Source organism: Gavia stellata, chromosome 20 (genome assembly GCF_030936135.1).
Source record: "Gavia stellata isolate bGavSte3 chromosome 20, bGavSte3.hap2, whole genome shotgun sequence".
NCBI classification, from domain to species: Eukaryota; Metazoa; Chordata; class Aves; order Gaviiformes; family Gaviidae; genus Gavia; species Gavia stellata.
Window position 1 is genome coordinate 3,773,964 of NC_082613.1, and position 16,465 is coordinate 3,790,428.

A 16,465-nucleotide genomic window follows, 5' to 3' on the forward strand; every position below is an offset into this window, starting at 1 on the left:
AGAAGACCAAAATGTGATTTAGTGGAAGGGATTTGCTTTACATGCATATAGATATAATTTTAGACAAAGCCATGGGGGGGAAAGTTCAATATATATTATTTCCCAATTGCCTCTATCCTGCAATTTGGAAACAAAAAGCCAATTTGCTTTCAGAAAGCCAAAAATCAAATGGCCAGCTACTGATTTACAAACCGACACCGGGAAGGACTGCTCCATTTGCCAGAGTAAGAAAACTCATCAGCTCCAGACAAGCAATTGCTTTCATCAGTAAGTAGAGATTAAAGCATAGGAAGAAGAAAGCGTCTTACCTAGTGAATCCAATGATTTTTCCTCTGCTGGTCACTGTGAGTGAAACACTACCTCGCGGATAAGCAAACCCCAAAAGAGAGCACATGCCTTTTGGGGAGTTCAGGGTATTTTAAAAAAAAATATTAAAAATTGCTTCTAATAAGTCATCCGGTTGAGCTCCGCGCCAGCTAAGGGGTTTTGGGGAGACACCTGCAGACGTGCAACATAAAAGGCAGCCAAAGCCAGGTGCCGGGAGCCCGGGCCAAAGTCTTTCTGAGTTATTCCCGCAGCCCCCGTGGGATGCGTGCCCGTGCACGCCGCCGCGCGCTTCTGCACCCGTGGGGCTCAGCCCCGCGTGCAACCGCTGGCTCTCCCCCTCTGCCTCGCCTCCTCGCAGCCGCGCTGAGCTTTAAAGCTCCCCGAACAATGTGGGCCGAGTGGCAGGGCTGCAAACGCCGCCCGGGCTGAATAGGAGACTATTATGGGCAGGATTTAGGCAGGGAGCAACGGCGGAGGTCACGCCGGGCGCTGCCTGCTCGCTGCCTGCTCGCTCAGCACGGCGAGCGGGGCACGCTCACCTGCGCCCGCCGCCCCTCGCCCGGCAGCTGCCGATCGATACCAATTTACAGGCAAATGCAGAATGGCTGCCTTCGTGTTAATGAATTTTACCGTTTCTCACAGTCTTCTAATGAACCCTTTAAAGAGGGTTTAAGTAAACTTAGCAAGCGGCAAGCTAAGCACTTCGGAATACCTAATTGCATCGATGCTTTTCCACTGCTTTTTAAAATATCACTGCCAGCTGGGGAGTAAATATTTCCCTGCTCTCCATCGACTTCTAGTACCACCGAAAAGCAAAGGCCGCGCAGAGCCGGGGTGGAAATCCGCTGTGCTCAACCCCCAGCCCCCAAAATGGCTTTACACTGCTCATGCAACACCGGCACGTGCCTCGGTCCTGGCTCTGTGCAGCTCCCCTCCTCATTCCCCGAGTTTGTTGGCCCTTTTAACCATCATTATTTGTCTCATTTCAAGGCAAATTTCAACCTTTAGTTTGGATTAAGAGGAAGAGAGATGGAGCTGTGGCACCATTGTAATGCATGACTGCAGTGAAATTAAAGCAAAGGGAGAGCTGAGGAGTATGAGGGAAAGTCTGAGTGCTTAAGATTCAGAAAAAACCCAACAAAAATCAAAGTGCTGGTGGGGGGTTTTGCAGAGCCAAGGCACTCCATGGTATTGAATTTCCTTCAGACCGACAACAGCAAGACAGCTACTGGACTTCTTGGACCATTAAACGTCTGCAACTCGTACCCAATTTGCTTTCTTCAAATGCCTTTGACATGGGCTGTCCTGAAGGGTCCCCATCTTCCGCAGATGAGCAGGACAGCGGCTGCCAGCCACTAAAGAGAGCACTACGTCAGAGTTAAAAAAATGACCTTTTAAATCCTTACTAAAACTGAAGACAATGACACGACCACAGCAGCAAAGTTCATCCTGGAGATTTAAATTGGCTTTGAGGCTCTCTGTGGAAGCTCATGCTTTCCAGGGTTGTGCCTTTTGGTGGAGGAGCAGATAAATGGCGTGACGGTGCTTTTAACGGTGACGCCAGAGACACCCTGTGCTTCCCATCCTGCAGCTGCCACCAAGAGTGAGCGGTGGTGGGCGAGCGTCATCCAACGTCCTCGACCCACCTAGGCTCGCTGAGCTCCTGGGCTTGCTGTCAGCAGAAAAAGATGTGCAACAAAACTGTGGCTGTTCTGGGGAGAAAAATGGATGGAGACCTGGATAGCGCAGAGGCCAACGGGCAAAGAAAAGGGAAGGGAAGAGCCTGAGGTATTGCCTGGAGGCGGAGGGGGAAGGAGCATGGGGCGGGGGGGGGGGGTGGAAACCAAGGTGCTGTACATTATACCCCTCCTCTGCCCCGGGCTCGAGGTGCTGCTCAGGTCCGGGTGGCAAAGTCAAGCTGGAGCTGTGCAGCACAAAACTTTGGGGACTTTGGAGACAGCCCGTATTTAGGGCTGGGCGCCGGACAAGGGAGAGGCAAGCGGGGCCGAGGCAAAGGCACGCGCTCGCCCCAGCGCAGCCCACGGCGGAGGGGCTGGGCTGGGCGTGGGGCTCAGTCCTTGGGAGACACTGACACAACCATCCGCTCGGGAGAAACCCAGCAATTAAACTGACAGCACAAATCACAGACTTCTGCCTATACAATTACACACGATTGCTGAGTGTACACTCTCTCCAGCACAGACATATACGTGTATCCATACTCTAAACACAGCCTGGAGATGCATTGTATTTTGATGATATGTTACACCTGCTTATATATAGCATTTATATACCTGTGTATAAAGATGTCTAAAATATGCATATGCGTGCTACAAAAGATACCTAAATGCGTGTGTGTATGTACCACAGCATCCATCTCACAATACTGATGTCTATACATTTATGTGACTAGGTATCACCACTATCATATAAAATATAATGACCATAGTCAACTCTGAGCTGCAGAAGCAATAACAGTCAATTGATGTATGAAGTGTAACCTGAATTCCAAACCCTTGCAGGGAAAAACCTAACTTCTCCTCCTTCTCCTCATATTCCCTTTCTAATCGTCCACAAACCATGCGCCTGTAATTAATGCTCTTTTCTCGGCATTTTAACAGTTAATCCCCGCAGCATTGAGATCATTGCAAGTTAGGCTAAGTTTAACCACATTTCACCCTTTTGCTCTGGCTGGTATTAGCTCGTAGCACTAGTTTGTTGCAAATAAATAAATAAAGCCCCAATCCCCCCAGGTGTCATTAGCCAGCCTGTGTCTGAATTAGGCATTTAAAGGCCGGTTTAACCTTGCAGAACGGTTGCATGTCAAAGTTCTAACATTTCAGTTCAGATTATTCTAGTGCACTGCTTGCTCTGCAGTTTGTTAGTTTTTTTTTTTTTTTTTAAATGCGGAGTATGCCACAGCAGAACAAAAAAAAAAAAAAAAAGAGGGGGGGGGAGGTCTCCTAACCCATCCACAGATTAAACACACACCCAGCACATCCCCGCACAGCCACACACAAGCGGCACACACACGCACATACATTTGCCGGATGCAAAAGCCCACATTTAAGTCCCCGGGTAAGTTGGATGGGCACTCGGTCCTGCATTGGCCAGAAAAAGTGTTTCCAAACAAGCTGAGCTGGTAGCGGTTAAAGGCAAGGCAGGGAGCAGGAGAGGGGAAGGGAAAAAAAAAAAAAGGACATACCAGTTAGGAGCTTCTGTTGCAGCAGAGGACTCACCAGAGCACTAGCTGAAAGCTGAATCAGCTTTCGAGAGTTAGGGATGCATAGAGGAGGGTCATGGAATCACAAGGTAATAATGCGCTTCATGCTGCAGCCGTCAGCCTTCTCCTTATAGCCAATCTCTAATGCAGGAAGGGAAAGAGAGAGCAGGCCCAGGAACGGTATTAGTCCTCACTTGGAGGAGAAAAAAAAAATTAAAAAAAAAGATCACCAGGCAAACCCTCCCCTCCCCAGCCACCCTTACCTCACCCCCTCCACCCCGCACCGCCACAACTCCATCCCCGCTGCTGCAGCGCGGCTCTCTGCGGGGGGGAGGCGGGCGGGCGGCAGCGCGGTACAGCGGGGGCTGCGCGGCGGAGCCCGCGCGGGGGGAGCGCGGCCCCGGGGAGCGCTGCCGGCCAGGCAGGAGTTAAAGGAGAAGCAGCCCTGCCCGCCCGGATTGCAGCACACCTTGATGCGAAAGGGCTGCGCCTGCAGAAGTGCCTGCCTGCGTGCGTGCGTGTGTGTGCGTGTGTGTGTGTGTGTCCCCGCGCCCCGCGTCTCCCCCTCGCCCCCCCGGGGGTCAGCCCGGCTGGGGGTCGGGCTGCCGGGAGGGATGCACACACGCACACCCCGGGGCGGGGGGGCTGGCGGAGGGGAGGGGGAAGCGCTGGTCAGAAAGCGAGTCCACCTTTCCAGTGCTTATATACCCGGCGAAGCATCCGAAACACGCACTCCGGGCGAGCGGCCCCTTCTCCTGCTCTTCCCTCCCTGACCATATTTAGTCAACCACGGCAAAAAATAGCCTGTCAGCTGGAGGCTGCTGAGCAGGATTTGGAGTTCAATCGCTCCTCGCAGCCCATTGACTACTGGTCCTGCAGGGTCCTGACTCTGCCTTTTTTTTCCCCTCCGCTATTTTTAGCTAGGCCAAATAAAGAGGGAGCTCATCTTACTACTCTCCGCTGGCCCGAGGTTTCGCGGGGCCCTGGCTATGTTTGGTAAGCCCTGGCATTGGGAGACACGGAGCGGAGACCTTGTCCGGGCCGGAAGACCTTTGGCTGCCTCCCGTATTTATTCTTTTCCTCGCTTTTTCTTTCTTTCATTTATATTTCTCCCTCCATCTAGAAAGGTATCCAGGCGAGAAGGTGGGGAAGAAGCTCAAGGGATCCTGATTTTCTCCTTACAGAGGGAAGAACCGGGATTCAAAGACCTCACGCTGGGGCCAAGTCCCTCACCACGAGGTCCTGGGCACCTCGTTGTCCGGCCACCTCTGTCCTCCTGTGTCTCCAAAGGTGCTGAAGGCTGGGAAGGTGTCAGACCTTCTGCCCTTCATGGGGAACACCGGGGAGCCCCATTGCCAGCCAGGGAAACCCCCCCTGCCACAGTGGGTTAATGTGGGTCACCAACACAGCAGTGTCTCCTGGGCCTCGAGGTCATGGGAGCTTTCCAGACTCCAAAGCTTCACCCAGCGGTACACCGAGGAGGGGCGATTTTGGCAGCACAGGCACTGACTGCCCTTGGCTTACACCTGGAGAAGCAGGTGAACGTCTCTAGAAACTCGAGTTAGACCCAGCTTCAAAGTAAAGATGTCCAGGACAGCAGAGCCCTGGGGAGGTCACCTTGAGAGAGTGGATAAATGACGACAGACGTGGCATTGGCTGTATTCAGCCTGCTTGTTCGCAGCAGACCCCCATCCTGGAGGACCACCTGAATCCAGTGGCCCCCCCTGCCTTGCTCACACCAGCTCTCTACACCGTGCCGCCTCGTCGAGGCTCACCCAGAAGGACCACAACACCTCCTCACAGCCCAAGAGCACCTCGTGCTGCTGACAGAGCCCTGCCGTGGGCAGGCTTTGGGGGATCGGGGCTGGAGGGACCGGTGTCTGCCAATGCATGCTTGGGTGGTGGTGGCGCGGAGCTGGGGTGGGAAGTCCGCACGAACCCTGGTGAGGTGCCCAACACCCTCTGCTCCCATCAGCGATCAATGAACATGGAGTGACGTGTGACGGAGATGTCCGCCCACAGGGTCTGCGCACTGCTGTGCAGAGACCCGGCAGTGCCGATCCCAGCGGATACCTCCACTTAGGACATCCATGTGAGACTGTCAGGCAACACTCGTCTGCGGTTGTCGTACTTGTTGGGAGCTGATAGCAAGTCATCTAAGGATGGGAAATGCCTGCAGGAACCACCCCATAGTGCCACGAGGTGGGAAGGGCTCCCAGGAGGTCCCAGCGGTGCTTCCCCTTGCCCTGATGTCTGAGCTCCCCAGCTCTGAGGATGATGCCAGAAATAGCCACTACGGCTGACGCGTCTGCTCTCTGTCCTGGGCTGCTTTGGCTCTTTCTCTGTCTCAGCCAACGGCTCTCCCGAACCCGCCCTGGGAACGTGGATTTCTCTCTGTCCCCCCAGTCCCAAGGACAGGCAGATCCACACCATCACCGTTCGGATAGCTCAGGACAGGGTGTGTGGCAGCAAACCCATGATGTCTGGTGTCCCTGAGGTGCCAGAGCCATCTCTGCGGTGGCCACAACATAGAGCAGCCCTCAGGCAGCTCTATCTGACCCCAGAGACCGAACCTGCCACCCTCCATGGGACTGGCAGTGGGGAGAGAGCCTGTAGGAGTGCTTCTCCCCCCTCCCCACTCCTCTGCCCCAACGTGGTCCTTGTGACCACCAATGTTCCCTTTGCACCTTCAGCTCGTTTCCCTGCGGAACAGCGGGAATTTCCTGCAGTGGCGTAAACCACATCCATTGGTTTTTTCTCCTTCTCTTTTCTATCACCACAGGGATGTCCAAGCCGCTGCCCTTCGGGCGTCAGACAGGACTTTCAATGCTTTCCCAGCCCGTGCCCTTTCAATAACTGAAGCCACGGAAGCCCTTCTCCACCCTGGCTCACCCCAGGGCCACCCCAAGTTCATCCAGGAAGGCCTTTACCCAAAATACCAGCCCAGCCAGCACAGGGGGAGTTTCTTGCTTGTTACCCTCTTGGAAGCATCTTGGGGCTTTTGAGAACCCGAGTGCCAAAAGCGACAGGTTCTCATGCTATTTTCAGCCTCATCCTAAATCACAAAGTCCCCGGGAGGACCGGCTCCCCGTGCCCCGGCGGGACCCTGTGCCGGCGGCAGGAGAGCTGTTAAGAGCCGCTCGCTATCGCAGGCGCAATCATGCCCTTCTTTGGATTGAGTGAGTTGTTATCACATCCCTGACAGGTTCCCCGGGGTTGAGAATCCATCCCGACACCAAGATATGTTGGGAACAGGAGCAAACTATAAACGGAGATGAACCAGAAGTAAATCTCTGAGATGTGAATTAAGAGATTGTTTAAAACCCAAACCTGCTTTTTGCACATAGATTTCTTCCCTTCACTAATTGATTTACACCACACTCGCCCTTGAGCTCACAGGGACTAAAATATCTGCGTTCCTCTCCAAAATGCATGGCACCTTTTTATCAGGGCTTGGTCTGGAGCTTGCTCCACGCGCCGATAACGCTGGGAGTTTGGCATGCAGAGAGTGCCAGGAGAGATGGGTCTTGAATGTGCAACCACCACAGCCTGCCAAACTTTGTGTATATATATATTTACATACACACATACATATATACACATATACATATATGTACATGCGTATGTAATAATAATGTATGTATGTGTGCACATAATAATTCTACATTAAAGCTCCTTTAAGCAAAGAAACCCGAGGAAGATGCACAGCAGACTGCAACACTGAACCAGTTCAAAATGTTATGTGAGAGATTGCAACACTCCAAACAAAATGCAAGATGTTACTTTAAAAGAAGCAGGCTTGGGCTTTTGAATTTATGTAACCTAAACTGATTTTGTCTGTTCGAAATTGTTGTTGCGTGTTGGGAATCTCAAAGAGGCGAGGAGCAAAGCTGCAGACGTTTTCTTTGGAGTCCAAGATTACAAGCCCCTTTACTTCTCCTTGCAGCTCCAAAGCTGTTAATGGTTTGCTTCATTTTATTAACAGCAGACAAAAAAAAAAATTCCTCCTCGGAGCATGTGTGAGGTGACAAGTTGGATAATAACAGCTCCTTTGGAAGCTTTTATAGTACATTAGGCAAACATAGTGGATGTTTATAGACTTTTAAAAATGCTGATTATATAAAAACGCATTTATAGCCTTCTAAAATACCAAGCTACTGTAATATAAATATTTCCAATACGAAAAAACTAAAAATGCAGATTATTGACCCAATTGGAGCATTTTTTGGTACTGATTTCTGGTTTCCTTTAGGCCAAAATCTTACCTCAAACCAAAAAACTGGACGATACACTGTGATAAGAGTCAGGTCACCCAGGTTTTCACACCCTGCAGCAGACACTGCACTTCCCGAGGATGAAGCCAAACTGACCGCACCACCCACCCCGTCCCCTCTCCCAGCACCCCCAAACACCTCCGGCTCGAGGGAGCTCCTGGAAGAGCCAGGCATCTCCCAGCTGGCCCAGCCACCTTCCCACCTCGCTGGTGGTGAGGAGGCTCTTGGTCACCCAGTGGTTGGTCTCCCTCTGTTCTCCACAAGAACTTGTATGAATAATTAATTTTTTATTGGCACAGAAGCGTGAATGTGGCTCTGTCCTGTTCCTAGCTGAGAAGGTTGCTGGGGATGTGCCTTCTCTCTTTTTTGTCTCTTTCTCTTACTTTGACCCGAAATTCCATCGGTAGGTGGAATTAGCTTTTGCCAATGGCAGTTGTCAACACAGAAGAATTCTCCCCAAAAATTAAGGTGATGACAAATTGGCACATCCCTACCAAAAAACAAATACCCCAAACACCTAGTGAAAAGATGAGTTATTCTTTATTTTATAAAAGCAAAGCAAATCTTTTGTTGGCTTTGACTTTTATTAATGACTGGGAAAGACCAACTCTGGGCTTCGAAGCAGCCTGCAAAGTCCCCGAAGTCAGCATGAGATCTGACTCCTACGTCACACGACTGTAACACCTGATATAGGTGTTTGATATAGGTTTGACCCAAAAGAAGAGTGTTTATTGCAGTTTCATCTTCCTGAAGCTAATTTTCTTCCTTTTGGCAATTTAAGTTCATTTTTTTAATAAAAAGCACCTTTTTTTTGTGCAGGGTCCCACCTCTCCATTTACTGAAGCCATTGCAAAATTTCACATTACTTGGGAAAATCTCAGCCCCATCAGCGAAGACAGACCGAGGGAGGCAGCTCCCACAGATGAAAGCAGCGATTGCATCACCGTTTTGCAACATTAACGGTGCTTAAAAACACAGGTCTCCTAACTTCTGCCAGAGGCCAGCTCCAGCCTTTTCCACTGTACATGGATATAAGATGTCTGTGTGACGTACAATTCATGTGGATACGATGCAAAAGGTGCTTTTCCCTCCCCCTCCCGCCAAGCTTTTTCCTTTCGTTTGGTGTTTCTGGCAAGAGAAAGAAAATAGAATTGTTTTCAAAACTAATGACAAACAGAAGCGCAGTTCATTGATAGCACAGTAGTAACACCCTTTCCTCTCAAAATCCTAATGTGGGAGGCAGCGGTGCGGTGCTCTCCCTTTTTTAATTGGGAAACTGAGGCAGGAGAAGGGGTTGCTTTGCCCGGGGAGCAAAGGCATGGCTGGGGGGTGCCGGGGCAGCCCGCACTGCTTCCCCGCATCCTCCCGGTGAGCTCAGCCACCTCCGGGGCTTATCAGCATCTCACTGTCGGCGGATGAAACGGTGACATTAGAGATAACTTAGCCAATTACCCACCAGCTGACTTGAGTTCATTCACACGTTGTGGGCTTTTTTGTTCAGCAAGATGTAAGGGTTGGGTTTTTCTTTGACTTTTCAGAAGTTGTGAAATACAGCTGTCGGATGCTATCGTGACGATGAAATACGGCTGTTTCACTGGCTGGCTGGGAGATTTTTTGGTATCTCTGTATGCACATATACGCAAAACCAGCACGTTGTTTCCGCAGTTTGCGTGTGTAATATAATGCTCTTTGTTTTGGGAGATATTTCTCTGAAGCCGCTAAGCACCTCACCTCTGAACACAAATGTTTTTCAATTATTAGAGGGTTTTTTCCCTGCATTGTTGGAGCAATATTAATGATGGGCAAAAATGCATCAGAACAAAAGATTTTCATAGCGGTCTATCTGTTTAAGTATTTATAAAGCACTAATCTCTCAGGTACCTGGCTCTTACTGGGGTTTTAAAAGATTATTATGCTATCATACTATAAAGGAAAGAACAAAGGACCACTCATAAATTTAACAAAAAAACCCCGTATTTTCCAATCTGTGTGATCTCTCTGAAACCTGGGATCTTCTTTTGTGTCAGGGACATTTATGTCTTCTCCGATGTCCTTCCAACAATAAGCATTCCAGCAGCAGAGATCACATTATATACTGTGGTTTTGTTTGTGGCAGAACAAAATTAAATGAGTACATAAATTACTCTGCTCCTGGAATAAAGAAACAAGCAAAAGAGCATTTTTTTTAAAGCGGCTTTTTTTTCTGATGAGTTAGATTTCCTGAAACCATGTGCAAATTAAAAAGTTCACAGTTCAGGCTTATTGTGAAAGCTAAATCTCAGCCTCATTTTGAGAGGCGGCGTATTTAGGAAGACACATTTGGATTTGTATAAGAACTTGTAATTGGTTTCCCACATCTTCCTTGAGCGAGCACGCCTCCCGCTCCCTCCCAGATTAACATTGGTGGTGCTTAACAGCAAAAAGGACACTCGTGGCTTGGTGCACGCTACAGAAATATCTCCCGACATTAACGGAGCACTTCAGCTTTCCTCTGCGAAGACCCGCTACCTCAAATAACTCATACCCGAAATGCATTGGTGCCCTTTGCACCCCCAAACGCTGCAGCCTGCTGTGGGGTACCATCCTCAGCGAGGTTTTGAGGAGCAAGAAGAGCATCCTTGGAGGGATGAGGGATGGGGAAGGGACACCGGTGGAGATGGTCCAAGTCCTCTTGAGCACTTCCATACCACCCCACAGAGCATGAACCTGCTCTCAGGTGTCTTCTCAGGCTCCTCCATGGCAAATCTCAGGCCAGGAGTGCCTGGGGTCACCGTTGATGGCTGACGGCAGTCAGGGTTGGACCGGACTGGTTTGGGAGCAGAGGAACTGGGGGAGGATGGGAGCGAAATGAGATCAGGAACTGACACAAGTGAGGCGCAGGCTGGTGGGAAAAACAAAGTGCTGGAAGGGCCCCGTGCTTTTTTGCTCAAACACATCTTTTCCATGCGTACAGGATAAGGTAACAAGATGCATGATTTATTTAGCACAGAGAAAGCAGCTGTTCAGAGGAAGTGTGGCAGTTTTTAGGCAATCATGTTCAATTCCTGAAGAGTCCCATTTACAAATGCTAACCACTTCATTTTAGCCCCTGCCTTCCTCTCGTTTCCCTACAGTTATCTCCTCGTCAGGCTGTGCTGCGCAGATGCTTTAGGCTCTCACTCAGTCTGTGCTTCTGGCTTCACTTCAATTCCCTGAAGTCATCGGGACTGCCTGGCTTTGAGGGTCACCCCACCACCTTTATCTAATCCATGAGACTGTTCCGAGTTTCTGACAATGTCTGAGCCAAGGAAATCCTGCAGCAACTGTGCCGAGGGTGTTAAAAACCAGCAACCCACTGCAGCCAGGGGCATCGGTGAGGCTCCGCTGCCTGCCCAGGAGCAGGCGAGACATCCTCCGAGGGACCTGTGCCAGTGGCTTTATGCCCAATGCTCTGCTGAGCCAAGCCCTTGCTCAGATCAACCACTCTCTACAAGTTCACCTTTCCTATGGGGTCTATGTCCCCCCCCCCAAATGCATTACACAGGACTTGTGCTACTGGATGGGGTCAACCTCATCCATAAGGTTAATATCTCCTCCTCTTTTGTCCAGGGCTGGAAATGAAACCACGTCACTTCTAGATACGGTGTCAGTGGTGCAGAGATCAGCAGCTCACCGGGGCTCAAGGCTCGGGAGTCGCCCTGGGAACCACGGCACGTACCCACAGCCCTTCTGGAGAATTTCTAAATGGTCTGGAATTAACTGTTCTCCTGCAAGTAACTCACTAATAGACGTGATTAGCAATTAAGAAAAACATTATTATCTGTCACATGGGGTTGAGGAAATATTCATTGCAAGCCTGTGCATGACAGCAGTAGGAAAAGGGTCCAGGAAGGCTAAGAAAATATCAGTAAGACAATGTCAAGGAGGTTATCACAGGCAAAGACATAATGATGGGAGAGGAAGCCAACAAGATGATCCATGAAAGATGGTAATGAACAGCAGTGCCAGCCAGCAGAGTATGCCCCATGTTGGATTGCCAGGAGAAGGTAATTTATTATCAGATATGGATAAAAGTTCTTCTGAAAGATCCAAGAATCCTTTGATAAGTCAGGAAAAATATCAACAAAAAAACGATTGGTGAAGCAGTGAGCAAAAATAATTTAGCAAAACAACATGCTCTGTACTCATCGTGATAGGCAGTTCAAAACTTTGCTGTTCTTCATCTCTGCCCCGTGCAAAGCCTTCCACATTGGTCTAAAAGGTCTGAGGAGCTTTTAATGTAGTCCCTGCACCTGCCAGACCTTCAACGGCAATTAGGCACCAACCCACGCAGACAGAGAGGTGCTTGGTAACATTTCCAAAAGCACAAGCAGTGAATTAGGTGCTTACTTATGGCGAAGCACTTCTGAAATTCAGCTGAACTTCTGCCCACATCTTAAGATACCCGAGTACCTCTGGAAAGCTGCTCCTTCCAGGCACGCTGCTGTGCCTCCAGCTAAGCATGATGTACCTGAACTTGCTGTGACCAAGCCAGTTCTGGAAGAGCCATGTCAGAGATGCCATGTTGAGAGATGGTCAGATGGCATCTGGACCACTCCTAGACCCTGGTCAGATACCTCCAACTGGAGCTTCCCTAGACTCCTGGAACACAACAGCTTGATGGGAGCAATTTTGTGCTTGCTCCTTTTCAGACTTATAGCCACAGCTTTAGTTCCTTTTCTCTAAAAAATATGAGGCAAATATAAGGGAAAGTAAATGGTATTTTTTCCTCAAAAACATATTCCTCAGGCTGCAAAAGTTAGATGAGTTTTTCATGCGCAGACTGCATCAGGTTGCAATATAGTCAAGAATAACTAATTACCTCTTGGGATTGTTGGAATAATTGGAGCAAAGACTGCTCTTTAGGAAAGACATAAGCAACCCTTAACCATGTTCTGACTGAAAAGGATCATCTCATCTAAAATCACAAAGGAATTCCCTACTGGAACATATCTGGAAATGAAGGCTCTAATGCAAATCTTGTTGAACCAACTGGCATTGGAACCAAACCTAAGTAGGCTGGTTTTTGTTAGGACATACCCCTTGTGAGTCATGAGCTTACGGTAGCACCGACAGGCTTTTGCCCATTCCTTTCGGTCATGCTTCTCTATTTATTTAACATTAGCCAATTTATTCAAGTGTAAGTTAAGAACCAGTGGATTATAATAAATATTTATTGAAGTTTAACAAATCTGTAGGACCTGTATGTATATTAATCCTCATTATAAGTGCTGTCAGTTGCCACTTAACCTACAGTAGCTGTCTTCCAAATTTTTTATATTAAATACATATTTGAGATGACTAATTTACAGCATTAGCAGAATACATTTATGTCACATCCCATATTCCCTGCCCTTGCAGGCTCCTTACGGAGAATCTCTCAGGAACCACCCAACATGCCCCAAACCTGGCAGTGGGATGAACATTGTGAAAAGTCCACCGACCACCTTGTAAACCAGGAGTCCTGAGAGAAGCAAACCCAAAACCTGGGGAGGACACTGCTAAAACCAAAGGTCTCCCAGAAAGTTGAAGCGGGGAACAGATGCTGCAGCATTCCCTTCCTTGGGACCATCGGGACTCCGTGCCTTTGCCTCAGCCACATGCTTTGCTGCAGCCTGCTAGAAGTCAATGACCTTCTGTCCGCTACTCCTCCCATGAACGCAGGTGAATTTGGCTTTCAGGTTCAAAATTTACTTAAATGCCCACAGATCACAAATGCCTAATCTACCTTTCTTTAGGAATCCCTGTTAAGAAACCTGAGGGTCCTGATCCAAAACCCACTTATGTCAATAAAAGGCTCATTTTGATGCCATTGACACAGACCCAGGTTTTTTAACAACTCCAGCCACTAACAGCACCTGGGGGTTTTGCACACATCTGACTTGGGGCTGCAATTTTCCAAGCAAGCACTGGATCTCCTTGATTTTTGCGCTCGAATCGGCATGCACCACAGTGCGTGTGCAATGAGGTGTGTGCCCATTCGAAGGCAGAGGTGAGGTGTGTTGTTCTGCAGTAATAGCATGGTAACTCCATTAGAAATAATGGTAATTATATTGTGACTCACCTTAACACTACCACATTATATCCTAATGACTGTTCAGTTAATTCATTTTTATTGGCTGTGTCTTGGAATGGAGCTTTGGAATGTGCTGCTAATGCATTGGAAATTAAGAGTGTACACGGGCCTGTGGGGTGATTTGTACCCAGCTGCATATTGGTACTCCTGCCTGTAGCAAAGAGATTGTGAAATCAAAACGGATCTATGCAAGGAATAGGAAATGTAGCCCTACCGTGGGTCCACCAGTAATGTCACCTTTGTTGAGAGGCAGCAGGAAATGCAAACAGGGCTCCCGCTGCAAAGAGCTCCCTGGAAAACTCAAGTAGGTGTCGTTGGACACAGGAAAAGTAGAGCCGCGAATGAATCGTTGCCTGTTTTGTAGGGGACAGTGACTGTGGAAGACGCACTGGCAGCATGCACCAAGAGAAACTGCTTGGGTCTGCCCAAGCTGCAGCCCCAGCTTGCCTGCTAGGACCTTCTTCGTTAACCTGTGCATTAACGAGAGATAGGACCAGGGTCTTGGCTGAAGCTGGAGCTGGAGCCTTCCCTCCTGCTCCTTTGTTTACAAGGAAAGGGCTCCTTTTGTCTGTTGTCTTTGTGGTTCATTATGACCGTAATTTATTTGGGGACAGTGTTTTTGTAAGGTGCAAATTACCTCCGTCCACGGAGGACCTGGCTTGAGAGCCAAGTCTCCACAGTTCAGGTTTGTAGCTCTCCAGCCATCCAGACTGATCACCACAGGTATTTTTAGAAGGTCATTCTGAAGCAGTAATTTCACCTAGTGATTTTATCTTCTGCCTTTTAGCAAATATTGGTATTTTTTCCCCCTGCTGTTTCAGACGGTGACAGGTTTTAATGTCAACATCAAATTACCCCATATTTCTCAGCCCAATTCCTGAGCCAGGACCTCTGCTGACACATGGAGTCACGCCGGTTGTCATTCTCAGCAGAGGGACCAAGACCGTGTGAGCCTGGGCAAATAAATTTCTTTCTTCCCTTTAGAGGTGGTCCCTTGAGACCATTTTTTCGAGCAGAGGGATTTTCCACTCTGCAGGACAAACAGTGTCATTCATAGAAAAAATATGCTAATGCAAGGGAGCTTCACGCCAGATTCTCTCTACGTGAGTATCAGCCTCAGTAGCAATAACAGTGCAGCTCCAGCAACAAGCTGCCTCAGCGAGCCAGGCTTGGAAGCTGCAAAAGGAGAAATGGCTGTGTTTCTATAGACCCTAACAAAATAAAGAGCACTTTTCTTTCTCTTTTGATCTGGACCTTTTGTTTTCATTCTGATTTAATTGCAGGCATCAAATTTACAAGGACAGAGTGTCATTTTCCTCTTAAAAAAAAAAAAAAGACGACATCCGGATTTCAAATAACTATCCCATTTAATAACAGCTATTTTAAGGTAGGTCAAACCTGTAGCCTCCAAACCCTTGACAGTGTCCCTTTGATATATTCCATTAGCCAACAAAGGGTTTGATGTAAACTGACATACATCTTTTAAAAGAGCAAACTAGATTGCAACAGCTGATAATCTCATTTTGTTGAAGGACTTCTATCACGTTACCTTTAGCTTGAGGCTGACGTCTCCAGCCGGAGATGGAGACAGCAGCAGGCTGGCGAGGAGTCCTGCTCTGGGGTGGGTTGGAACATGGGGACCATGCCAAGCCCAGCAGCCACATCTCACGGGGCAGCAAAGCATGGCGATGCTTTTGAAATCCCTGCAGACTCAACAGGTCACCCAGCTAGGAGCTCATTTAACCCAACATAGCCTAATTTTCCTCTTATTCTCATATGGGTGAGAACAGCACCTGGAGGCAGTCACAGGCAACTCAGGAAAGACTGGGTCAGTTTTCTCTGCAAGGTCAGAGCCAGGCAGGTGGGACACCGTTCCCCTGCACCACAGCTCCAGCCAGGCAGCGTGAGAGGGAACCAGCCCTGATGGGGTGGTGCGGACACTGTAGGTGGCCAAGGGGTGATGAGCTTCTGACAGCAAGCTCAGCCCGTGCCTGCCCAACCCTGCCCAACCCTGCCACCCATCTCTCTTCCTGGTGCAGCTGTGAGCAATGTGTCTCGGTGTCACTTTCGCCATGCAGGAAGGTGCCCTTATGAAGGCAGGGAGGACTGGAGGACATCGCTGGTCCTTCCAGAAGTCTTGAATTCAACAGGTACCACTATTGGCAGTGACAGCTCCTTACTCCGTGAAGGACCTCGTACCCCCATGAAGTAGTTTTCATGCCACTAATGGGATGGGTACCTTGGTCCTGGAAGCTTTTTCCAGTTCTTGGAACACTATTAACAAATAATTTTGTCCAAGATGTCCTAAAGGTATTAGTAACATTTACTCTTCTGCCAAATAGCTTCTTCTTTCTGGTTTGGCACGCAGCATCTCATTCAGGAGAGAAGATATTTGTCTGGCTCAATAGCTGATCCATTTTCTACCCAATGATGGTTTCCCTTTTTGAAAACTGATGATCGATCAGTTACATTAAGAATCACCAGGTGTAATATGTTTACCACATATTATATTTATTCCAGTGTGGGAGGAATGCATTAGGTTTCATA

At 48.8% G+C, this 16,465-nt stretch overlaps 1 long non-coding RNA gene across 6 annotated transcripts in view; it reads right to left on the minus strand.

The window, feature by feature from the left end:
- LOC132318740 (uncharacterized) overlaps positions 1-4,178 on the minus strand; it is a 46,615-nt gene extending 42,437 nt beyond the window's left edge. For 3 of the 6 annotated variants that reach the window (XR_009484374.1, XR_009484376.1, XR_009484373.1), the window contains exons 1-2: positions 4,020-4,178; positions 3,533-3,691 (exon numbers count right to left, since the gene is read on the minus strand). This is a non-coding gene — a long non-coding RNA (uncharacterized LOC132318740). Of the gene's footprint in view, positions 1-1,359; positions 2,040-3,532; positions 3,692-4,019 lie in introns of those variants that run through there. The other 3 variants (XR_009484375.1, XR_009484372.1, XR_009484371.1) reach the window with 3 other exon arrangements.
- Between the last annotated feature and the right edge of the window lie 12,287 nt (positions 4,179-16,465).